Genomic DNA, 19,875 nt, shown 5'->3' on the forward strand with positions numbered 1-19,875 from the left:
AAGCTACAGCGTGGTACATCCCCCACGGTGAGCCCTCATGTAGACAATGCACTTGAGCAAATAATGATTTACCAATACTGGCTCAGCATTCGGAACAAATGAGCCACACTCAGGCAAGACGTTCATGGGGGAGACTGGGAACAGGGGGACGGGGTTTGGAACAGGCTGCTTACACGAAACCGTCTGTGTGCTCTGCCCGATTCTCTGTCAATCCGAAACTATACTAGAAAAAAGGAAGTTTGTTCATTATTTTTTGAAGAAGAGAAATAAAAGTAAAAAACCCTTCTTAGCTTACAGGCCTTAAACAAGCAGGCAGAGGGCCGGATCTGGCCCTGGGGGCCCCTGCTTGGGGGAGGAAGCTGGACCTACAGCGATCCATTGCTCTTCCAGTCGGGAGAACCAAGTGGGCTCCAGAGTGACAACAAGAAGACCGGTGGGGGGGGGGGGGGCCTGCCTGGAAGGTGGTGGGGTGTGAGTGAGTGATGGAAATGACCTCTGTGTCCCCTGGGGCAGTGGCACATTCTTCACGTGTCTGAACCAGGCACTCCAAGTGGCTGCCTTTTGCGAAAACAGGTCTTGGGACCCCCCAGGCTGTCGGCTCATGGGGGTCAGGGTCGTGTCTGCCCTGCTCCCCGCCAGCGCGACCGAGGACCTGCTCAGCGCCCATCTGAGTGAATGCATGAACAAAGATCCATCCCGCAGTCCAGGGCCGGGCGGGGCCAGGTGGGACGGGCTATAGCCTGTGAGAGACGTAGAGGTTTGAGGATCAATCAGGCCCACCGGCTCTCAGCCATAAAAGGAGATATAATCGGGCAAAGGCTCCGGGAAGGGCCTGGTGAGTTTGAAGAAGCCATTGGATGGGCACGTGGGTGGCTCAGTGGGTTAAAGCCTCTGCCTTCGGCTCAGGTCATGATCTCAGGGTCCTGGGATCGAGCCCCGCATCGGGCTCTCTGCTCAGCAGGGAGCCTGCTTCCTCCTCTCTTCCTGCCTGCTTCTCTGCCTACTTGTGATTTCCGTCTGTCAAATAAATAAATAAAATCTTAAAAAAAAGAAGCCGTTGGATGTGGTCTGAGCTGAGATTGGGAGGTCAGGCAGGGCCGAGGAGTTTTGTCCCCACGGCAGAGGAAACCGGGTGGTTTGTAGTCCTATGTCCTTTATATGTCTATTCCTCACCTGTACTTATCAGACCCCCTCATCCAAGGTGGTGGCCCCAGGCCCTTGGGTCCCCCTGCCCTGGGGTGATGGTGAGGGAGCAGGGGGAGGCAAGGGCTTCCATGACCTCAGGTTGGAGGCAGAAATTTCTAGATCCAGAGACAGACTCTGGGGCGAGCCGGTCCCAGGGAAAGAGTTCTCCTGACCCATCCCAAAGGAGGGCAGAACTCGGCCACCTGAACCAGGGCTGGGTTTGGGGAGGCTTTCCACAAACACAGGTGTTTGGAAGGTGTCGTTCTTGCTGCTATAACAGGTGGTCACAAACTTAGTGGCTCAAAGCGGCGCACACGTTCTGGGGTTCTGGAGGGCCGACACCAAACTGGACCCATGCGCGGACCTTGTGCCCCTTTCAGACATACCTGCGTTTTGGGGTTCCTCTGACTCTGACTCCCCTACCTGCCTCTTGTGAGGGCTGTTGGTGACATCGGGCGGCCAGGATACCCGGAGATTATCTCTTCATCTCAAGGTCCCTTTTGCATCCGTAATGAGTTTTATTTTCCTCCTGAAACTCGTACGTGGAAGCTGGAGCCCCCCGCACACGGGAGAAAGGGCCTTTCAACAGCTAATTTGGCGGAACCGACCGGCTGTGCAGAAGGCAATCTCTTACCAAGGGCTAGACCCCTCCTCCAAGCCCGGGTCCTTCTGTGGCTGCCTCTGGCTGCCTGGGAGCTTCTGTCCCATCCCTCAGGTCCCGAAGCTTCTCTCCCGTGCAGGTGTCCACCCAGCCCGTGGCCTTCTCTTCTGTCCTGCCTGTGAGGGGCCCAGTTGCTCCGGGAGCAGCCCCGAGGCCTTGCCTCACTGTCACGCAGGTGTTGGGAGTCTCAGACAAGAGTCTGCCCTCGGCGTTCTGGAAAACAAAAAAAGCTGCTTCCCTGGGGTGTTCTTTGATGGGAAACCAGAGCTCTGTGGCCTGGCGGCCCCCTGCCCCCTAAGAAACATCAGGCAGCCCCTGCCTGCATCCTGGCGGGGAAGGCCAGTGTCAACTCTGTGCAGAGGCTGCCGCTGGGGGCTGCAGGCAGCGTGTCCCGGACGTGGCCAGGATGGGGCCGCTGCGTGCGGTGCTGTGACGAACCCCCCCAAACCCAGTTCCATCACGCAATTCATCCACTGTTCATCCGCTGATTGATCCCGCTGCCCTGGGAAGTGGGGCCACAGCAGTAAAGGAGAAAGACAATAGACCAACAAACAAGGTGGCTCAGGGATTCTGGGCAGGGGGAGGAGTACCTCCGCAAAACAAAATGACATGGAAGAGTGACAGAAGGGGTACGGCTGCTCTAGAAAGGCCCCTTGCCACCACCACCACCCCCCGGTTGAGGTGATCTTTGACCCAAGCTGTGCCAAGATCTGGGGAAGAACATTCCAGGTAGGGAGAATGGCAGGTGCAAAGGCCCTGTGGCAGGACCAGCCAGGTGTGTCCAAGGGCCCATTAGGAGGCTTGTGTGGCTGGAGCAGAAGCACCAGGCCCAACACAGAGCCTCCCCCAACTCTCAGCTCCGTCTCCATTTCAGCCCAAAGCCACTGCTGGGCAGGTCAATGCCCTCTATTGCGTGGGCCCCACCCATCTTCCCGCCACACTTCCCCATTCTCTGTGACCTCCCAGGTTTTCCTGCATCCTTGCTGTTACTCATGTTGCACTGGGATTTGAGTAGATTTTTTTTTAACAAGAAGCAGGGAGTCTGCATTCCTTAGGATGGACACATTTCTCGAAGTCACTCTCTCGGAGGTTGGAGGTGGGAGTGGCAGCTGACCCGAGAAACTCCTCTGGAGGAAAGGGCGGCACGGAATACGCGGCGTGGGGCTGGAGGGGCAGAGACTGAGGGAGACCAGGTAGGACCAAGCGAGGGCAGCTCAACACCTGGGCGCTTGGCTGTCTTGTAGGGGCCACCTGCAATGGACCCACCGTAGCCGGCTATGTGGACCGTCCACCTTGTGGGGGGGTGCCACCGCCTCTGAGATCACCCCGAAGTCTCTCTGGGATTCTGTCTTCATCTGTGGGGCCTGTTATAACAAAAGTACCACAAAATGGGGGGAGGGCTTCCACTGAAAATAGAGCTCCCACAGTCCTGGAGGCTGGAAGTCCAAGGTCAAAGCTCCGGCAGATCCAGTGTGTGGTGAGGTCCGCTTCTTGGTTTGTGGCTGGTCATCTTCTCGCTGTGTCCTCATGGGCTAGAAGGGGCCGGGGAGCTCTCTGGGACTACCCTCTTGATGCCTCAATCCTCTTCTACCTCCTGGAGGCCCCCCCTCCCGTTACCACGAAACCAGGGATCAGGTTCCGTTCAATATATGAACTTTGGAGGACACAAATATTCAGTCTATATCAGCCTCAGTGGAGGCATCTGGAGAATGGGTATAAGATCGGGAAGTGGCTTCTGGACGCTTGGAAGATGAACTTAGCCTTGCTGGGGAGATCCAAGTTGCCAGCCCACCCCCACCCTGGGGGCATGGAAACTCCCCACTTGGCTAGTAGCCACCAGCGAGTTTGTCTTAGCTGTTTGCTCTCAGATTCCTCAGGATCCTGGGATCCTCCTTAGGTGATCTTTCCTGCCCCCACTCCCAACCCTCAACCCCCTCTCCTGGTCTCCACTGGTTCCTGGGGGAGGGGCTTTCCTGCAATGCTGCCCCTCCGCTCATTCCAGGGGATCCTGAGAGCCAGCAGAACAGGGGGGCCAGCCTTGAACTCAGCAAAGAGGAACGCTTGACTCATTTCCAGCTGGAAGGCTGTGCCATGGCTGGGGATTTATGAGCTGCTCTAAGTAAACACTCAGCGCTTTTGTGACGGGGGAAGGGAGCGTACGAGCCGATTCCCCCGGATCCGTGTCCCTTCCCCAGACAGCCGCCCAAGGCCTCTGCAGCCTCCAGAGCTCCGTCAGCCAGAAAGGACACCACGGTTGCCAGACCGCCACCTGGGACAGCCTGCCTCTGCCTCCAGAGTCCTACAGTTGGGGAAGACCAGAAAGTTCTGGAGATGGACGGTGGCAATGGTTGCACAACAGTGTGAATGTCCCCATTCAACACTGACTGCCCCCCCTTCCTTCCCGAGGCCCTGGCAACCACCCTTCTGCTTTCCGTCTCCATGGCTGTGACTCTCCCAGGGACCTCCTGGACGCCGAATCATGCAAGAGTTGTCCTTCTGCATCTGGCTTCTTTCGCTCAGTGTCCTGTCCTTGACGGTCCTCCATGTTGACATCCATGTGTCCCCACCTCCCCTCCCCCCACCCCTCCCCCACCTCCTCCTCCTCCTCTTGGTACCGGGCCTGGGCCCCGTGGTGGGAAGACCCAATATTTGGGCAGTTTATTTGTTTGGATTCCAGATCATCAGACATTACGTCACTGGTCATGCCAGCTGGGTATGTTATGAGAAATACTGATTTGATTCTTTTGGACGCCTAACATCTCCGCCAGCTAGTCCATTTTTAGCTCACATTTACAAGGACAGCACTGATGGCCTGCAGGGGCATCTCTCAGACCGTGGGGCGCGATACCCTCAGCAGGAGCGGGGACTTTCAAAGGCTGAATAATACTTCCCAGTCCGTTCATCCATGATCCTGTTCACCTGGTCCTCTGTCCACGGCCTTGTGGGCGGCTCCCGCCATGCGTGGGTAATTGTGAGTAATGTACGGGCTCTTTTGGAGCCTTCGGGATCTTCCAGAGCACCTTCGTGGGTAATCTGACGGCAGCGTGCCACTTGCCGGGGGACCTGGAGCCACCGGGCCTCCCACACGCTGGGGGCGGGAGTGGGGGCGCAGAATGGCACGACCGCTTTGGAAAACAGCTGGGCGCCTTCTTACAAAGGTGAAGATACGCCCATCCTGTATCGGGGCGCTCGGGTCCCGGTCCCAGGGGCGACCTAAGAGGAAGGCAGGGCGCGCCCCCCGGGGTCCTGCACCTCAACGCTCACGGCAGCCCCGCTCACCGCCGTGGGGAGGTAGACCCACGCCGAGTGTCCATCCACGGATGCGCGGACGCACACTCCGCGGTCCCTCCGCCCGGTGGAATATCATCCAGCCGTAAAAAAGGATGGGACCCTGAGGTACGGCTGGCCATGAACCATCACTGAAAGCAAGCGGAGTGGAAAAAGCCAGACGCGAGAGGTCACACAGTGTGGGGTTCCACTGACATGAAATGTCCGTAACCCACAAATGCTATAGAGACCAAGAACAGACTGGTGGTGGCTGGGCGCTGGCCGGGTGGGGTTGGGCGCTGGCAGGGAGAAAGGAAAGCACCTGCTAATGAGCCCAGGCTTTCCTCTGGGGCTGAGGAAACATGTTCTGAAATTACGTGGTGGGGATGGGTGCACAACCGTGTGAATATACTGACCCCACAGAATTGTACACTTGAAGAAAGAGAAGAGGGGCTGTTCTGGAAACCGTGATCACTCCCATTTTGCAGATGAAACACTGAGGCTTAGCAGCCCAACACCTTACCCAAGGAGATAGAGCAGGTGTGTGGGAAAGCAGGGATTTGAGCCCAGGCTGGCTGTGCCTCCAAAGCCCCACCGGTAACCCCACATCATCAGGGGCTCCCCAGGTCTGGGGCAAGCGTCCCTGCCTCTCTGTGCCTCAGTTTCTGAATCTGTGCAAATGGGCATGAAGGCAGCGAGCGCGGCGCCAGGCACAGAGCAGATGCACGGGGACGGGCGCATGTGGCTCCGCCCTTCTCTGCTTCAGGAAAGGGCAGAAAAGAGCCGCAGGTCTTCAGAGAGCAGGCATGGGGCTGCGGGAGGCCATGGCCGCTCCGAGAGGCTCAGCCCCCTCCCAGCAGCTGTCCCCAGGCACAGAGAGAGGCCGCGGCATCGTGTTCCCGCTGCCAGTGTGTGGGTGTTTCCCGACACCCCCTTTTGTGCAAACACATCCCCGTTGCCATGGCGAGAGGCACCCTCTTCTATCTCGAGTGACAGCCACCACCTTGCTGGGACTAGAGCCAGCACAGCCCAAGGGCAGATTAATTCTGCCATAGCGAGTGTGGTTCTGCAGGCTCTGGGCCTCCCGGGAAGGCCAGCTGCCCAGCGCCTTCTCTCCTTGCTAGCTGCTCCTCCCGAGGGGGCAAAACAAGCGCATGCAGGGCCTCCTCCAGGATTTTACCCTGTTTTCTGAGGTGCTTCGGGTGGGGAGCGGGCAGGCTGACACAGGTTTTGGTCCTATCCTGGCGCCTCTGTTGACAAGCTCTGTGACCTTCAGCATTACTCGGTTTCCTTGAAAAGGATCGATATCAACACCGCCCCGCAGCCTTGTTTTAGGGGATCACTTATTCATTCAACCAACGTTCGCTGAACCCTGACTAAATGCCAGGCACTGGGATGAGAGCAAGGGGCCGGAGGCAAGGTCCCTGTCCACCTTGTTAACACAAGAATGAGCTCAAGAAGCTACGTAGCCAGGAAACCTGGGTGATGGGACTCGGGATAACAGGAAGAGGGATGTGACTTTCGCCTGGGGCAGGGGCTCAGGAAGATCTTTCTGAGGAGGTAGCCATGAGAAAATCTGGGGGACACGCATTCCAGACAGAGGAACAGCACGTGCAAAGGCCCTGGGGCAGGAATGGGCTTGGCATGTTTCCCCCCCCCCCTTCAATTGCGTATGCGGACCCATAACTTGTTTCTAACCCACAGAATGGGAGGAAGGTAAAGGTGTTTTGTGAATAAGATGTGAATAAAATCCCTCATCAGTTACCTTGTGCTAATCAAAAGGGTGGTTATCCTTAGTGGGCCTGATCTCATCAGGCAAGGCCTATAGGAGAGGGTCTGGCAGGGAGAACTGAGAAGCTTGCAGAGCCCTTCTGTATCGCTGGCTGTGAAGAAGCAAGCTGCCGTGACTTCTAACAGCCACAGGGAAGGGAATTCGACTGGTGACATATGACAGCTTGCTGGGGATCCTTCCGGAGTCAGGCTTCCAGAAGAGAACACGACCCATCCTTTACCTGGCCAGAGCCTGGTGGGTCTCCTTGCTGAGAGCCAAAAGGCATGCCTGGATTCCTGCCCGGCCCAAACAGGGAGCTAATAAACGTGTGTCATTTTGAACCGCTGAGTCTATCCCAATGTGTTATGCAGCAGTGGGTAACAAAAACGCAGCCCGGAGCAGAACAGGTGCGGCTAGAGAGGGCACGAGATTTCAAGGAGGTATCACGGAGCTGGATCCTGGCCGTGTCTCTCTGGGACGGCGTGAGGTTGTGGTCCCCGGTGGTCCTCGTGGGGACTGGGTGACCCCCGGTGGTCTTCGCGTGGCTTCCGGAGGCAGCCGGCCTGGGTCCGAGTCTCAGCTGCAGCCCCTTCCTGGGGATAGGGGACCCTGGGCAAGTGACCCGCCCGTGCCTCAGTTTCCATATCTACAAATGGGTCTGTATCCTAGGGACATCGAAAGGATGAAACAAGTTCGAATGTGTTATCTGTACCTGGTGCCGGGTAAGGGGAGCCGCAGTGACGTGTTGTACGGAGGGAATAGCCGAGAAGCTCAGAGGTCCTACCATGAGAACGCCCAGCCTCGCGGCGAGATGCCCGAGGGGGGCGGGTGCCCGGCCCTTGCTTGTCACAAGGGTTTTCTGAGAACAGGTGGGGCGGGACGGAGGGAAGGAAGGAGGGAGCTAGAGGACCAGAAGCACAGCGTGTCTCCCTGGGGCCTGTCACTCCCTTCACTGCAGGGACTCAAGCTTCGCTCCCCTAGACTACCCCCCCCCTCGCCCCCAGAGGCAGGAGGGGTCCCCCAGGCTGTGCCGCCATCCCTCTGGCCCCCACCACCGGGCACCCAGGAAGCTCGCTCCACGCAAAACTCGGGTGTTTGGGGATGGCACCTCCCTGGGCCCCGGTGCTTTTCCTCTGCAGGCTCTCCCTCCACACCGGGCCTGCCCTTGGCTGACTTCAGCGAAACGGCAGGCAAGGCTGTGGCTTGAGAGAATCATGGCGAGAAGCCACTGGTTGGAGGCTCGAGCCCAAAGAATGTTCCAGAAACAAGAACTGCTACTCGTGGAACTGCACGGCCAGAGGAAAGAGAGCAATTCTGGTTGACTCTGAGGGGAGGGGAGGGGGGAGAGACAGACTGGCAGACACAGCAGCTGCCAAAGGTCTGTTCCAGAACAGAACCCCACCCTCTCAACCCTGACTTTCAGGAGCGGTGTTTATTATGCAAGTCGTGAGAACTCAGGGTTCTGGGGTCTCTGAGGGAGGCCCTGGCTGGCCTGGGATCCACACGGCGGGCGAGGACTCAGATGAGCCAGCAAGGTGGGGCCAAGAGAGAGAGAAGGGGACACAAGCCCCCCCCCCCCCCCCGCCCCTGGGGCCCCTCCACAGGGGGTCATAGGTGGGCCTTGGGAAGAGAGACCCAGGCCAGGAGGGTTGTGACCTGATTCTGGCTCAAATCACACTGGTCACTCACTTGCCGTGGGACCTGGAGCCCCTTCTCAGACAGCCTGTGACTTGGTTTCCCATCTGTCAAATGCAGATGGTGATGATCTTACTATGCCATAGACTGAGACAAGGTGTGTGAAATGCATTGTACATAGTGACCTGTTAGGTGTTGTGTTGTTGGGATTGTTTTGGGTTTTTAAAAACACCCACAGCGGGGACCTTGCCAAGCAACGTGAGCTGGAAGCTCCTACATGGGACACAACACAGAAATCATTAGACCTGCCAGGTCCCATTAAATAAGTCCTGCGTACCAGCATAGAAATTGCTCCCCTTACTGACCCCTGGAGCCAACTGGTGATGGGTCCCTGGAGGCCGGCTCTAATCAAACAGGTTCTGAGGGGTGCCTGGGTGGCTCAGTGGGTTAAAGCCTCTGCCTTCGGCTCAGGTCATGATCCCTAGGACCCTGGGATCTAGCCCCGAATCAGGCTTTCTGCTCAGCAGGGTGCCTGCTTCCTCCCCTCTCTGCCTGCCTCTCTGCCTACTTGTGATCTCTGTCAAATAAATAAAATCTTAAAAAAAAAAAAAAAAAAAAAAAAAACCCACACGGGTTCTGGGAACCACAGGAAAACTGGGCCATGCTGCCTCCTCCAGGCAGCCCTCCATTCTGCCTAATGGAGAGGACAAGGGATAGGGCGGTCTAGGCAGGCTCACCCTCACACATATCCTCACAGACAATTGAAGAGTGCCCCACACTCACAGGGACACCCCCAGACTTACCCTCAGGCCTAGAAATTGAACGCAGTGTTAACCTTTCAAGGCAAGCTGTTCTAACTCTCATTTCATGCAGAGGGAAACTGAGACCAAAGAGTTTCCATAGTCTACCTGGGGCCGCCAAACGGGAAGCGGCAGAGCTGGCATTTGGACCCAGGAGGCTGGCAGCAGTCCCAGTCCTGGCCCCAAACAAAGCCTGTGGTCATGTGTCCTCCCAGGCCGTGGCAGGCAGGCAGGCGGGAGCAGAGCACGGGCCCATCAGGCACCTGGAGTAACATCAACTCGGTACCACCTCCAGAAGTTTAGCAGCCCTCGGGGAGGGGCTGGTGAGCATTGTTGTGGCTAGGCTTTAGAGCAGAAAGGGGACAGCAGGGAACCGAACTACCTGTCCTAGACAATCTTCCCAGGAAGCCACTGCGGACTCTGGGCCGCTGGAATTGTGCAGTGTTGAGTCTGCACAACCTTCCAGGGCCACCCTGGCTGAGGACTGTTCTAGAGTGTAGCATCTCGGGTGTAGAGAGGCCCCACGCAAGCCTCTGTCAGTGGCAACATCTGTCACTTAGAAATACTGGGGGATCCCTGCAAATGACCATCTGGCTGTTTTCTGAAGCTTCCTGGCTGTGGAGCTATGGGCCTCACACCTCCGTTGTCTTGTTGGGGGGCAGGGGTGCTTCTCTTCCATGTCCAAGACACCCCCTCCCTCTGAGCCTCTTATCCTCCCTGTAGTGGAGTTTAAGGACTGAAGGATCAGGGATCTGCCCTTGCACTCCCAGAGGCCTCCTCAAGGAGGGAAACTTGGTCTCCCTGGAGCTTTGGAAGCTGAACTCCTACACCCCTGTGGACACATCTGCTTTGAAATTCCTTCAGGATCCAGAACGTAGGTGGTGAAATGTCCCATCCAGTGGCACACAGCTGGCCCCAACCCAGTCGAGAGCAGCTGCCAGGGAGCCATGTGGATATCTGGGGGGAAGCGTTCTGGATGGCAGGTATAGCAAGTGCAAAGGCCCTGAGGTGAGAAGAGCTCAGTGTGTTTGGGGGATAGCTCAGAGGCCAGTATGGCTGGAGCTGGGGGAGCGATGAGACAGAGGAAGGGGTAGGGGTGCGACAGGTAGGTGGTCAGGGGTGCTCTCCCAGGACCCTGTTTGCTGATGGGCGGCAGCTTGATCTTATTGTTGGCGGGGAAAGCATGTGTCATTAGCCTTGCTGAGAGCTAAGCCCTTGATGGTCACTGTTACAGTAGCCCGAGGGCCAACCCCAGAGCTCAGCCATCTCAGCATCCCCAATTCACAGACAAGCAAACGGAGGCACAGAGAGGAAGCTGCTTGCCCAGGGGGTCTGTCCCTCTGGGCTGACACTTCCTCCCCTCCCAGGAGGTGAATGACCTGGCCCCACAAGGGGCTTCTTGGCAGTTCAGGTCTTTTGAAGTCCCAGCCAGCGGACTGGGCCGACCTGTTTCCTCCTGGACTCCTGCCTAGCCTCTCAGGGCTGCTGAGGACAGGGGCGGAGGTCCCAGGGCAGGGGGCATGTTTTGTTTCACTCAATTGTATCTTTCTAGATTTTTCCGTTGCGTATGTACCAGTTAAGCATTTTTTTGAAGGGTGCGGCAAAAAGCACGTCTCTGACTCCCCTCATCCGCCTGTTCCCAGTGTCTGTGTGTCCTTCCAGGGGAGGCCTGCAGAAATGCACAGACACAAATATGAACATATTCCTTGAGGGACCGGGGATGGGGCCGCTCCGTCTCCAGTACCTACTGGACAATATGGCTTACACGATTCCTAAAGCTCATCACCCCAGTCCCAGCACAAGAGAAACAGCAGCCCAGTCCTGACTGGGAAGCCTCCCGCACACTCCCCGACCAGGGCTCCTAAACACCATCCAGGCTGTCAGAATCGACAGTCTGCACGCCGTCCCAGCGAAGGGGACATGCCACCTGACTGTGATATGGTGTCCCTGATGGGATCCCAGAGAAGGGGAGGATGTTAGGGAGAAACAGAGATCGTCTGATGGACGTGGGGACGTATTGAATAATAATCTACCCATACTGGTTTGTTCATGGTGACAGATGTCGCATGTGAATTCAAGATGTTAATAATGGGAGACTGAGGGCCAGATGTCCTATTTTCATAATTTGTTGTAAATCAGAAACTGCTCATAAAATAGTTTATTTTTTAAAAAAAAAATCTAACAAGTGCACCCAAGGCAACTGCATGGCGTGACCTCTTCTATTATGTATTTTTAACTCTCAGTTAAAAAATACAGAACGGAAACGACAAGGGAAGCAGAGATCTTCGAGGTGGCCCTGTGCCCAGATCATGGGACAGCCTCACCTGCTGTGATCGCTGCGGAGCGTCCCTCCTTCTGGAAGTCCCATAGCTGACATACTGGGTCCCCTATCTGGGGGCCCCTGGCTTGCTTTCAGGCTTTGTTGTGCAAATCGGTCTGTCTGTGCTTCCACACCCATCCCCGCGTCTCTGCAGGGTCACTTCCCACAAATGGAACAGCTGCTTCAAAGAGTGTCTGTGTGAGTTTGGGTTTGGATGCCAAGCAAGAGATCTTCCCAAAAAAGATGGAAAAAGATGATGCAGGGTCAGGGGAAGAGGAGGGCACTTAGCCCTCTGATGCAGGGTGGTCAGGGAAGCAATGGTATAGATAAAGAAAGAGTTGGAGGCACGTATGTGTGCAGAGAAGAGCGTTCCAGGCAGAGGAGATAGCACAGTTGCAAAGGCCCTGGGGTAGGACAACTTCTGATGTGTTTGAGGAACAGTGGGGAGGACAATGTGTTGGAGTGGAGTGGGTGAGGGGAGAGAATACTACAGAGACTGGAAAGGGTGGGCTCATGGGGGTCTGATTCTGCCATTGGCAGGAATTGTGATTGTTTTGTGAGCAGGATGGGGAAATTTGAAGGGGCGGTGACAGGCCTGAGGTAGGTTTGGTAAGGATCCCGCTGGCTGCTTGGAAGAAGAGGGGGCAGAGTGGATATAGGAGACTGGGGAAGAGGCTACTGCACCAGTCCGAGCAAGAGAAGATGGTAGTCAGACCAGGGTGTTCACTGTGGGTGGCTGGAGGGGCAGATTTGGGGTATATTTTGAAGACAGAGTCAATTGTGCTTACTGAAGTGCAAGGTTACTAGATGAGGGCACCATGGTGTGTATTCGTTTTTTAGGACTGCCATAACAAGGTACCACAGACTGGGTAGCTTAAAACAACAGTTATGTATTTTTGCAAGTTTCCGTAGTTAGAAGTATGAAACTGAGGCACAGCAGGGCTAATGTTCCTACTGTAGATTCTAGTGGAGGACCTTTCTTTGCCCCCTCCGCCTTCCTCAGCTTGCAGAAACTCTAGTCTCGGCCTCTGCTGTCTCAGGGCGACATCCGTGAGGGACTCTGTGTCTTCATTATGGAGCGCTCCTCTCTTATAAGGACACCAGTCATCCTGCATTTAGGGTCAACCCCACCCCAGCATGACCTCAGCCTAACTCAACTAATTACAACTACAGTGACTCTTTTTCCAAATGAGGTCACATTCTGAAGTCCTGGGTGTTAGGACTTCAACCCGTCTTTAAGTGGGATACTCCTCAATCAAGAACAGGGGGGAAGTAGCATTCCAAGCAGAGGGAATGGCACTTGCAAAGGCCCTGAGGCAGGAGAGGGGTGTTGGTGTCAGACCTTTGTTTCCTGCAAAACTTGTTCAGGAGGAAAAGCCTGAGGCTGAATTTTGAGTTGGGGGGCATGACAAGAAGCACTGTGCTCCCTCCCTGCCCCCCCCCCACCCCATCCAGTTGATAGCCACCCCCTCGAAATTTGCCAACTCTCCCCAGACTGCCTCCACCTCTGTTCCCTTCCTCCCTCCTTCCGTTTCAGGCAGCCAGACCCTCTTATCACCCATGCACACTACTTCCTTTTTGGCCTGAAGGTCGTTATTTTAACACCTGCTGGGAAAACCGGCAGGCACTCTCCTGGGGGGTTGGTGGAGGGGGTGGGGGTGCACTTGGGGAGAGGCTGTTTGCAAGGCTGACGGTCAAGACTCATGAGGGTGCTGGGCGGACTGGATGATCTGTAGGGCTTCCCCCCCTCTGCTGGCACTGCAGCTGACCAGGCTGTAAGGGCAGGGACCTGCGGGTCCGTCCCTCCATCTGTTGTCCCTCCTTTCCTCAGTCGTCCCTCTGTCATTCTGGCAACTGGCCTGAGCTTCTCTTCATGGTGGAAGCAGGATCCCAAGAGAGGGAAAGTAGAACCTGCCAGGTCCCTTAAAGCTTGGTCCCAAATTAGCATTAAATCACTTCAACTGCTTCCTATTGGTCAAAGCAGTCAAGGAACCCACCCACTTTGGGGGAGACTCCGCCCCTTGGTGGGAGGAGCTTCGGGTACCTGCAGGCAGGAGAGGCATGCGGATGGCCATCTTTGCAGGGAACCCTCATTCCCCTGCAGCTTGCTTCCAGCAGGCCTGGCAGGAGCTCACAGGCTGCGGAGGTCAGCACGTCCCTCCTGGGAGAGGCCAGCAACATGCGAGGGCTCCAAGGAGTCTTGTTTTATAAACAAAACAAAACAGGGAGGGGGTTTGATATCCCACCAGAGGCAAACATCCCAGCCACTTGGCACTGCAGTCTGACTGGGAGGCTGAGCACACAAATTAGATGTTTATGAGAATAAACAGTCATTAAAACTCGAGAACTAGAAGGGAAATAAACACCATCTCAAGATATTTCGCTAATTTAGCCCTGAATTCTGCCTGCCTGTGAATCTGGCTTACAGAGGGGGGTGTGTGTAAGTGTGTGTGCGCGTGGGTGCAGGTGGATGTCTGTGCATGTGCACGTTGTAAGGCCTCTAAGTGCCCTTCCTGAGTGCCTTGGTCTGCTTGTCTGTAAAATGAGGACAAGAGAAGCACTAAACTCAGGCTCGTTAGGAGAGCTGAGTGAGGAAATACATACAAATGTAGTAACACTGTGCTTAGCGCCTAGCAGGTGTTCGAGATATGTAAGCTGTTGTTTTCATTCATTCATTCATTCATTCATTCAGCAAATACTTAGATGGTCCCTACTAGTGGAGATCCTTTGCCTCGTGTGGTAAATGCAAAGCCTGGGCTTAAGGTCCTGTAATGACTGATGTCCCGGTCAGACGGGTGCCGGGGAACAGCTTTCTTGAGGAATGAATGAACGGGGCCCAGGTTCTGACCTCCAAAGCTCCAACCTGGAGAAGAGACAGACTGGTAGATAAATCATTACAAATAATGCAACAAGTTCTGTAAGAGAGTTTAAGATATAGGTTTCACCCAATACAGGTTTTTTGTTTTGTTTTTTAAGATTTATTTATGGGTTACCTGGGTGGCTCAGTAGGTTAAGTGTCTGCCTTCAGCTCAGGTCATGATCCTGGGGTCCTGGGATTGAGTCCCATGTCAGGGTCCCTGCTCAGCAGGGACCCTGCTTCTCTCTCTCCCTCTACTGCCCCTCCCACTTCCCCGCTTATGCTTTCTTGGTCTCTGTCAAATAAATAAAAAAGTCTTTTTAAAAATTTATTTATTTATTTGTTATTTTAGAGAGAGCGAGAACACGCGGGGTGGGGGCAGAGGGAGAGGGAGCGAGAGGAAACTCAAGCAGACTCCCTACTGAGCGTGGAGCCTGACCTAGGGCTTGATCTCACCACCCTGAAATCATGACCTGAGCTGAAATCAAGAGTCGGATGCTTAGCCGACTGAGCCATCCAGGCCCCCAAAAGGACAGGCTTTAATGGAATTGCAGACCCGGGGACCAAAATAGGGAAAGGCTCTGAGAGTAGGATGCCCTCTTAGACCCCTTTAAATCATACCAGGTTGGCGATGACCTCTGACCCCAGTGGGGAGACAAAGGAGCCCCCCCTCCATGTCCTCCGCCCCCAAACCAGGGGCTCCGAGCTCCTGGCTCCTGGCAGGAAACGTAGGTGGCAGGGACAGGGCCGGGCAGCCCCGGTGGAGAGGGTTTTATGTCGGGAGGACTTCCAAGTCTGTCTGTAGGGCAAGTTAATGAGTGACTCTGGATATTTAATCAAAACCAGACACCACCTCACAGACGTCTCCCGCGAGCAGCTCTGACCTCAGCAGACGTTCTTTCAGTGACACAGGCCCAGAGGGTTTCCAGCGTCTTCTGGCCAAGAGGTGGGGATCTGCAGGCCACAGCACTGGGGGCCTTGATTTTAGGCTGCATGTCTGATCTCCGCGGGCTGTCAGGGAAACAGCCTTCTAGATCCCTGTCTGGGCATCTAGAACAGGGCCTCTGTCCAGGCCGATCGCGTAATTCGTGGGGCCTGGTGTAAAATAAAAACAGAGGATCCTTTGTTCAAAAATGATGAAGAAACTCAGTGTGGTGACAGCAGCCATGGGCCCTTCTGAGGGTGGGTCCCCCCATGACTGCTCCCTGTCCCCGTCGGCCCCCATGTGGCAGGAGTGCACCCTGAGAGCAGAGAGACTGGGAATCAGGAGAGCTGGGTTCTGGGGCCTCAGTCTCTTGGCCTCCCCTCACTTTGCTAATCGACCGAGTGGGTACGCCAGTCCTGTCTTCCTGCCCTCCCTCTTCCCGCAGAGGGCGCAGGCCTGGCGAGAACAAAGTACACTCTCAAGGCCCATAAAATACAAAGGGTGATTGTGTCCGCTCTTAGCTTTGGCCCCAAAAGCAGGTGTTGTTGAGTGCGGAGTGCACATGGTGCCAAACTGAGGTCAGTGCCTTGCATCTAAGAGGTACTAAATAAGTGCTAGCTCCCAGACTTGAATTGCATCATTGCAGTGGAGCTGGGAAGCCCTGACTTACCCTCTGGTACTTGCTGCGGCCCCTCCTTGCCCTTGGATGCCGCATCAGGGAGGAGAAGAGGGTAGGAGGCAGATGGGGAAGTCGGAGGCATTAATTCCTCCTTCCTGGAGGACCTGAGAATCCTGATCAGGCACACCGACTGGACCCAGCTGTGGACAGAGGCCCTAGAGTTACAAAACTGAGAAGTTACCCCCCTGTTCAGCCCAAAAGGAACCGGGCACTCCAGACCCATCAAGCTAAATAAAACCCACCTCCCTCCACGGTCCACCGAGCCCTGTAAGACCTGGCCTGCACACTCTCCCTGCTCCTACTATGTCCTGGCTTCCTTACTATCAGCTGAATATTGCTAGTGCATTGTCGCCTCAGGGCCTTTGCACTTGCAGCTCCGGCTTCCAGGTGTGCTCCTCTCTCAGATATTTGCAAGGCTCAATTCCTCTCTGTTCTCTCTCCGTTCAATTGCAGCAGCACTCCTCCCCGGCCCTCTGTTCCCTCCGTACTACTCTCCTTCCCACCAGGCCCCTCTGCATAACATCCCATTTGTTTGTTGTCTCTCTCCTAATGGCCGCTTCCTGGAAGCAGAGACTCCTCCGTCTTATTTACCATTGTGCTGCAAAAAATAAAATAAAATAAAATAAAAAATAGAAGAGATGCACAAATGTAAGGCAGTGCCTTGTTTTTATATCAGTGAGAGGGGCATTTGTCCCGTGGTTTTGGATGAGCTTCAGTGTAAGAGTTCGGAGGTATAAATTAAACAAATGTTTACTTGCCCGTTTGTATTAGTAAAAGAGTCACATATGCCCATTTACGTCTGTGTCAAGTCACATGTTACGTAAGCGTATATACATAACGTAATACATTAAGAATCAGTTCTTTCTGTCCCGTGCTTGCCTTCAGGAGACGCTGCAACGTGTTTTGCGCCCCCCTCCCCCCAGCCCGTGTCTTTGACATGGTGGTTTGAGTCATCAAACAGAGCTTGGCTGAGCCCATCTGCTCTCCTTATGTCTAGAACTTCTCAGACATGGTGTTTTTTGAATCTGCATATGACGCAGCCACTGGAAATGTTATCCCAGGCCACGAATACCCTTTTGCATAAATTAGGACATCGGTTGTTTCATTTGCTTTGTGGGTATCTATTATTGATGAGCTCGAGCAAGGAACTGCTTCCTATATTGCTTTTTTAAAGGGATCTTTGAAAGGTTTGTTTATTGCGACAGCCAACACCTGTGAATGCCAAGTCATGCCCCCGGAATCATGGCTAGATCTGATTAAGTTTCTCGGGGTCCTCTCGGGATAAATGATTCGAGAATCCCATGCGGCACGCATCATTTGGGGTGGTTTCAGGCCAAGGCTCTGGTTCTCCCTGGGCAGTTTGTTTAGAATCACCAGGCAGGGGTGGGGGGGTGGGGGAGTGGGGTGCGAGAGGGGGGAGCTTTTCACATATATGGATGGTTCTGGGTTCCTGGGTGGGGGTGGGGGGGATAGGCATCTGGAGGCCTAAGCACTCCCCGGGGGGCGGGGGGGGTTCTACTCTCTAGCCAGATGGAGACTCATGAGGCTAATTTTGATACGACAGACCAATCGTTCCCAAATCCAAATCGTGCTCCCTGGGCCGTCCACATCAGGACCACCTGGGAACTTGCTGGAAATGCAACTTTCACCCCCAGCCCATACCTGCTGAATCAGACACTCGGGGGTGGGGCCAGCAAGATCTGCGTTTTCATAAGCCCTCCAGGGGATCCCGGTGCTCAGATTGGGGAATTGCTTAAAAAAAAAAAAAAAGTTAATGAGACAGAAATAAGGAAGCACCAGGCTTTGCAAGGACTCCAGTATCAGGTCGCTGCTGTGTCTCTGAAGGATGGCTATTCTATTTGTTGAGAGACAGAAGGAGTTAGTGTCCCTTTGATGTCCTGAGCATTCCCGGGTGTCAGCCAACTGGGACAGACACTTTGCATGGTGGCCCGGTCACACAGGGGTTCCAGTATTAGACCCAATTTATAGACAAGGGAACTGAGGTTAAAGAGGAAATTCTTTGCTCGAAGTCCCATATTTGGGAAGTGGCCTGGGTGCTCCATTGTGGGGTTAGTCCCCAAGCCCCTGCTATTTATACTACAACACCTGTCTACTGCAGGGGCTGAGGTCTTGGGGTCAGCTACCCTGGGTCGCAGGGAGTGGCCTCCTCTATCTTGTCGGGTGTGTAGGACGTTATCCCAGGCCCAGACCCCAGTGGCCCCAAGGGACCCTTCTCTGGTCCTAGGGGGCTTGTGGAACAGGAAGGGCCAACCTAAGTCCAGGTTGGGGGGACCCAAGAGGGACTGGGGTTCCCTCCGAGCCTGACATTAAGAGATTTAGTTGCAAGCGCTCTCTTTCCCACTCTGTAAAATCCGTGCACGTCAATTTCATTACTCCTGAAGGGAAATAAAACCCCAGTGCGGAAGCACCAGACACCAACTGGGACAGTTAACATTGGAAAGACGGGTAATACCCAGTGCTGGCAAGGCTGCGGAAAACCCGACCTCCCATGCGTGGCTGGTGGGAATGCTTAGCCGAACTGCTGTTCTGTAGACACTGTTCTGAAATTTCTTATAGAGGGAAGCGTATGGTCACCATAGGACCCTGCAGCCCACGTCCTGGGTATTTAACCCAAGAGGGTTAAATTTAACACATGTCCACACCAAGGCTTAGACAACAAGATTCGTAGGAGCAAGATTCCCCATCACCCAACACGGGGAACAAGCCACAACCCCAATAACTCATGACCAATAACCATGCCATGGGACTTCCACGTCACAGAAAGATATTCTACAAGTAGTCATGAACCTTCGACACATGCTGCAATGCAGATGAATCTCCAATACGTTATACTGAATGAAAGAAGGCAGAGAGAAAACCATATGTACTGTATGATCCCAATTATAGGGAACTCAAGAAGAGGCCACATTTAAGTGATCAGGACAGAAATCAAATCAGTGGTTGCCAGGGAGATGGGGCGCAGGTGGGGTAGGTCCCCAAGGGCATCTCCCAGGGTGCTAGAAGTCTTGTATGTCTTTACTGGAGGGATGGGTGTACATATGTAAAAATTCATCATGCGTTTTTCTGCACACAGGCTATAGCCCAGTTAAGAGGAAACAAAGACTCCTAAAAGCGCCTGTCTACTAACTCATTTGTAGTTCACAGAACAGCCCTCGATACATATATGCCTTGAAAAACGGCCCCATTCTACAAGGTGGTGTCCCGGTCCTTGCCCTCTGAGGACCTGGTTGGTCTTGGCACAGGTTGGTGGTGCGTCTTGAGGAGTCCAAGCCCAGGAAGCTTTCTGGCCATTATCATGAACCTTGTCGCCTCCTCTGGGCCCTGAAGAAATGTTCCAGAGAGCAGCCCTTCAGCTCTGTCCTGTGGGCGTGGAGTCTAGAGATTTAATGGTCCCCAGATAATGTCTTTTAGGATTTGCAGTAACCAAGGGGAATGCGGAGGGCTTTTCCTGAACGGAGAAGAGAGATGCTAATCTTCCCGTGATGTGGGGATCGTCCCCTAAAAGAAGGAATGGTCCAACCTCCTGCATTTTTGGTTGAAGACCCTCTCTATCCCAAACTGATTCTAGAGCCTAACTCTAGAAAATAGGTTCTAGAGCCTAACCAGAAAATAGTTTTGGCAAGGTTTTCAGTGGGTACGGGGTTTTCCAGAAATCCGGTGAGTGTGGGGATCAAGGGGCGAGCAGGGTCCATTTGGTTCAGAGTCCTGCCAAGCGTCAGGTGCCCCTCTGGCAAGCCATATATCTGATGACATC

General features: G+C 54.5%; 1 long non-coding RNA gene across 1 annotated transcript in view; it reads left to right on the top strand.

Moving 5' to 3' along the window:
- The first annotated feature begins 4,487 nt into the window (after positions 1 to 4,487).
- LOC132023073 (uncharacterized) overlaps positions 4,488 to 19,875 on the top strand; it is a 30,897-nt gene continuing 15,509 nt past the window's right edge. The window contains exon 1 of the long non-coding RNA XR_009405846.1: positions 4,488 to 4,817. This is a non-coding gene — a long non-coding RNA (uncharacterized LOC132023073). The remainder of the gene's footprint in view (positions 4,818 to 19,875) is intronic.

Source organism: Mustela nigripes, chromosome 8 (assembly GCF_022355385.1).
Source record: "Mustela nigripes isolate SB6536 chromosome 8, MUSNIG.SB6536, whole genome shotgun sequence".
Lineage (NCBI taxonomy): Eukaryota > Metazoa > Chordata > Mammalia > Carnivora > Mustelidae > Mustela > Mustela nigripes.